At 44.0% G+C, this 6,000-nt stretch overlaps 1 protein-coding gene across 1 annotated transcript in view; it reads left to right on the top strand.

Annotated features, from left to right (window-relative positions):
- The first annotated feature begins 2,125 nt into the window (after positions 1-2,125).
- ntn1a (netrin 1a) overlaps positions 2,126-6,000 on the top strand; it is a 176,487-nt gene continuing 172,612 nt past the window's right edge. Inside the window, exons 1-2 of the mRNA XM_069930266.1 lie at positions 2,126-2,171; positions 3,464-3,611. The gene's annotated coding sequence lies outside the window, so the exon portion shown is untranslated. The remainder of the gene's footprint in view (positions 2,172-3,463; positions 3,612-6,000) is intronic.

The following is a 6,000-nucleotide window of genomic DNA, read 5'->3' as shown; positions in this document are numbered from 1 at the left end:
ATGCTCCGATCTGCGGCATCATTTCTCGTCCATCATATTGCAGCAACTGTTGCACAGGACAGAAGTCATGGCAATCCTGGCTGCAGTACTGAGCCGAAGGAGAATGGAAAACTTGCCGTGCGCGCAGAATTCGGGACATTGGTTACACTAAAGCGCTTCAGCTTCAGTTCACCCGATGCCCCGGTTAACCTTACGCTCAACTTCTCTTTCAGAGACTTCTTGGTAAATAATATTCTGAGAATATTTATTCAAATGAACGATTTGCCCTGCGGTGTTCCCGTGCTAAGTCCTGTGGCTGACAAGGAAGTGGAGAGAAATTTGTCTTGGTCCTGATGAACGTCGTTTTCATGTGCCACTGGATCGGAAAATGCAGCAAATTGGGAACAGCCGACTTCAACGCTCTGAGGAGTGCAGTGGTATGGAAGATCCTGCCTCTCACCATTCCCAACGGTCATGTCTGAGGTGGGAACCTTCGTGCGTGAGCGAACGTGTCTTTTGTGTAAAAACTTAAAGATCAGAAGTGGGAGAGAAAGTGAAGAAAGTGGGTGTTTTCAATTGAGAATCTTCGTCGCATTTTGTTTACTCGTCGTTATCTTTTGTTTAGAGAAGACTAATGTGATGGTTTGATTTTTAAAAAAGATAACCTGATCTGATTATGGTCTGGTTTCGAGCAACCATTCTCAACGCTCTCCTACATTGGCGCTTTAATGTTTGTCAGCCAACCGTGTCCTCCACAGACAGTGTGACAAACCATCTCACGAAAAGGCGCTGTCCGTGTGAAAACAGCAATAAAGCTCTGACTTGGGGAAGTCACCGATTGTATCTTCTGTAAGAGCTCAGTGACAAGCGCTTGCTCTAGGATTCAATCGCGCCTTGGACGAGTCCTTGAATGTTTGGACTCTTGTTGGTGAACTGGTTTTTCTCCCTTTGTAAATGCCTGACAATGGCGATGTATTAGAGACTTTGAAATTGTTTTGGGGCTCTTTCGTTGATTTCCCCGCTTTTACAAGGTGGAGAAGCAGTTTGCCCAAATGTTGCAAGATTTGCTGGGTCACTTCAGAAGGGAATCGCCCCTGTCGGTGCGGTGTCCTGGACAACCGAGGAACCAGACTGGTTTGACGATAATCCCCCAGTGTCCATCACACTTGCTTTAGAAATTCCAGGTGTACTCAACGAACTGATTCGAAAGACGCCAAGAGTGTCTCCAAATCATGAGTCGAATTGCGAATCCAGTCCAACAACCTTCACCCGTGTTATTTCGATCTGCGTCATTATTCTTCAGGAATTCTGAACCAGAAACCTATTTCTATCCCCTGGAGATAAATTAACCTTTATTGTTTCTCAGGAACTTTGTGAACTGTATTATTGTTTAGTGAGATGAAAGACAATAAGCCACGTTTGTCATTTACCCCGTTAATCTCGTTTTACAATCATTTTCAATTCTTGTCATAAGACAGTCTCCTCGTGAAATCGGAAACGTTTAGATGGGGTATTAAATCTAAAATGTTACCTTAAAGAGCAATGAATCAACTCGTGTTCATACAATTCCTCACACAAACTTAACGTCTGCATATATACACATGACGCAAGCCATGTTTCACTGGTAGATATTTCCACCTTCGTTCACATCCTACTACAAGTTATTTGGAAAGTGGTGGGTTCTTTTTTCATTTTGCAGGTTGTGGTTGGATTCAAAAGCAAAAGGGAGTGATTCCCGTTATCGTCACGTGGATTTACCCTGGATTTTAACTTGAAGAAATGATCCAGTGCAGGATCTCCCAGATCAAAGGTCTTTTAGTTGCTAGTCTGAATTCTGCGAAAGCTAGTTAAGTTGCAGTTATTGTTTCAAGGGAAATCCACGCGACCTTTGGTTGTGTTTAGAACGGTGGGTTTGCTCATTATCTGCGGCGGGGCAGAGAAATTTCTCAGGATAAAATTCTGAGGAAGTCGGACAATTGGCGTTTCGTTCCGGCTGATTTCAACTTGTTCTTCTAGATCCGCCCCCTCCCTTCTATTAAAATGAAATTATCAGTTAAAACCTTGGCGTGTTGACTTTGGCCGCGTTTATAAAGAAGGTCGAAACCACACCACATCTTGCCAAAAGAACGTTACCTCGAAGAGACGAGAGCAGTTCTGGGTGCTGTTCCGCTGGTGCTCGCAGTGAAAGACAGGTCAGTATCCTTCTGCTTCCCTACCCCCAGAAATGTCAAGACAAAGCCAAGACGTCTAACAGTGTAAATATTGGAGGAGGAGGGGGGATACTTTGGGTCGGCTTGAGGTGCAAGCGTTGAGGGCTGCGCAGTCACCGTGAGAATGGATCCACGCGTGGATCCCATGGTCGGTGAGGCGCCGAGCCCGCGTTGCAATGTGCGCGCCGACGGGTGGCTCCCGAGAGGTGAAAATGGTCTTTTTGGCAGCGCGTTTGTTCCAATCTTTCTTAAACCTCCTCATTTCACACTGAAGCTTCTTCGGAGGGGCTCTTGCACAGAGGCAGCTCCTCGTCATTAATTTGGCGTTTCAGAATAGCGACTCGACTGCATAATACCCGCATTCATCCCTCCGGTCTGAGCAGCAAAAAAAACCCTGCAGAAAAGCTTTCAGAAAATCCCACTCCGTTACTGTTCAAAGGAACTGTCAGTCGGCGGAATAAATCGGCGCCGATTACTCGCTGCTTATTTAAACAGGCCTTCGTGGATTTCCATAGTCCTACACAATGACTTCGCAACTCCTTTTTGTGTGTGTGGTGGGGAGGGGGGTGCTGACTGGATTTCACACAAGGGTGCGTCGCGGTGCGCTGAAGTTGGGTCTGCAAGGGAAATAGAATAGAAAGCTAACTCTGCCTCGGAGCATTAACTACACTTCAAGCGGGAAGAGACTCTGGTCCCAAGGGGACGAGACCCAAAGATGAGAGCTGAAAACTCCCAACTCGTCCAGAGTCCCATAGCGAGAAATTGCCATCAGCCCCTGCCACGAGAAATTGGGGAATCCCGGCAAAACTTTGGACGTCCAAAGTTTCCTTGCAAATGGGTTTCTTTCCCTGACGCTTTGCAGAGTCGCGTCGAGGGAGAGAGGGGGGCCATCCTGAACCCCCAAAGAGTGAAAGTTCATTCTGACGCATGGCTCACCGCATTCCAGCTCGCTGAAAGATTGGGGGGTTGGGTGAAGAAGCGAATGGATTCGGGGCCCCAGACGGTTCACTCTGTTATGGTCAGTTTTGTTTGTGAAGCGTGTCCCACTGGACACGATTAACAACAATAAAACAGATAGGGGAAAGAGGGGAGGGGAATTGCGAGTTGATGCACGCGCGATTGATTCTCGACTCCTCAATCGAGATTTAATTGTTTTGGATTAAAAACACGTTTCGTGATCCACATAATCGGGATCCAGCTTTTTTTATAAAATCGAAATGCATCCACTTAAGATGAAGCTGAAAGTTGGATCTCGTTTATTTCATTGTTTCCAGATAGATCGTGTGTTCAACGATCCGTGAAACGCGAACACAAATTCCAACCCATCTTTTGAAACATAGGTCGTGGACGACCAACGTCGCCCTTCCAAAACTGAGCAGAGTAATCTTTTCGTTTACATGCCTGGATGAATGAGGGTGCAAGGTGGGAACATTTGCTTTCAATTTCTTAACTAAATCAATCAGGTGTAATTTATTAATCTATGCAGTCAAATGTGATGACACCTACCTAAACATGTTAGCGTTGATTATTACTGTGCTATCTTGATTTTTTTTAAAAAGCAACCCCACAGCACATCAAGTAGAAACGGCCTTCCCCAAAGGGCGAAATATTGGCTGGGATTTTAAAAACGCTTCTTCGGTGACTTGCGAAAGAGTTGGGAGTCTGAAATTCGGAAGCCGTCGATTTCAGTTCATCCAAACATGACAAGAGAATTGAACAAATTCACTCACTGCTATTCCCCTGCTCGCACATAGAGATGGAAGCATCTTTGACAATAATAAGCTTGGTGGATGGAATGACTCCTGGATTGTTTCAATGCGCTCGGAGTTCATTAGGAGCGACCAGGATAAAATTTACCACGATTCCGGAAGAGCCCCATCTCATTTCTGGCTTTCCAACTACAAGTAAAGAATATGCAAGCCGTCACCTCAATGAAGGCCTACCTAATCGCAAGACAAAGGTTATGTGCCCCGAGGGATAGTAAATGATCTCCGATGTAAGGCCCTTTTCCATCTCGATGTGAAGGAGTGATCCGAAGTAAAAGTCATCAAATTGACAACTCTGGTTAATGATAAGTTTGTGGGAAAGTCGTGCTCACTTCTAAAGTAAGGATTGTAGGTTGCAGAACAGTACACAAAGATGACCATGAGGTCTGCAGTAAACTGGCATGTTAACCAGAGGCAATAAAAGAAGGCTGGAATCTTGTGATAAGACACGGTTGTATTTCAATATCCATGTCAATAAATGAAACGCCTTTTCAAACTCCTATAATGAAATCGGAATGGGATCGCTTTTGTTGTGATCTGTTTTTGAACTCCAGCAGATTGGAAATGCTTGGCAACTCTTCCCTGCCTTTATCATTTACATTAACTTTGTGCAGTTCCAGTAAAGTTTTTTTTTAAAAAAAACACTGCACAAAAGCTTCTCCCGCTTTCCCGAACAGAAGAAACATTTTGCTGATTGTCTCTGGTAGCGGCGGAGTGCGAGGATGGAATACAGTCCTCAGCCAATTCAGTGTGTTTGGACAAGACGAATATTGTTCTTGCCATCAACAAACTGGAGAGGGGTCATCTGGCTCGTCCCTTGTGTTATATTCACTGTGTGCATCTGAGACCAGGGATGTGAAAACTAGTCATTTGACCGAGAGAACACATCAATAAGGGCCTGTGACACAACAATGGGGCAAATTTCCAATGGAAAAGAAAGTAATTTTCCTTCCCCCTGAAAAGAGATGTAAAAGTTCCCGATCTACACTGCCCATGACCCTTCATTCATACGAGATTATCCTCGCGGATTCCACATTGTCCATCCAGGTAATACTCATTCCTCTTTGGGAAGAACCACCACAGTACCAGGTCGACATTAAAATTTCCTTCTTGTAATAATGGTCAGATTAAACTTTCATTGGATGCTAAATTAACAAGCATAAATTCGACTTCTTCCATTAAAAGAAAACCTGGGAATAAATCATTACTGAATAATTCATTAGTCAAACTTAGCAGAACCCGAGTCGGTCACAAATGGGAATTGATAAGCGTTGTCAATCATCGGATGCTGCCCAAAAAAAGGAGCATAATATTGAGGACAATCTCTCAACTGCTTCGCCGTTTCAACTCAATGCCTGTTCGGAACAGGGGACTAATTCTTCCGGAGGCCGAAATAATGAACGGTCCTGTCGTGTTACCACATTCAACCGGGAAAATCTTCGTCCCAGCGCCACCCAGTAAGGTTGCCTTCCTGAGCAGATGTCCAACAGTTCCTTTTCAGGATGCTTTGATGATATATAACTCTCTATTACATCGTTTTTACAAGAAAAATGACCCTATTTTAATCTACTTTCAAATGTTGTAAATTTCAACAAGACAGATCCCAAAGTTTAATGGACGCGCACGGAGATTAAAAGGAGTTTCTCATTCAACTGTTCGCAGCAGCGTTTCTCAAATAAGAGGAATTGAATGTAAAATATTTGTATGTGTTTTCTGTGGGGTGACGAACAACCATTTCATTATCAATTCCCAATGATTTTCTCCGAAGTAATTCGATAGAACAAGTCAAGCAACTCCTTCACTGCAAATGTTCGTCAGAACTCCATTCAAACTATTTGATTCTTGTGGCCAACGTTTTCTTTTCAGCTTGGCGTTCTTCCTGCGTAGTTTCGTTTAGGTCTAAAGAAGGGCAAATTCATTATTGCCGATGAAACATCTGGAAAGAAATGAATGGTTCCAATAGACGGAGCTTCCAATCCTAAACGATTTTTCAAGGCGAATTCATGGAGCCTCCGAAATGATTTCACTTTCAGAAATATTATTGG

The sequence above is a fragment of the Narcine bancroftii genome, chromosome 3 (genome assembly GCF_036971445.1).
Source record: "Narcine bancroftii isolate sNarBan1 chromosome 3, sNarBan1.hap1, whole genome shotgun sequence".
Classification (NCBI taxonomy): Eukaryota; Metazoa; Chordata; class Chondrichthyes; order Torpediniformes; family Narcinidae; genus Narcine; species Narcine bancroftii.
This window is presented reverse-complemented; position numbering and strand designations above follow the sequence as displayed.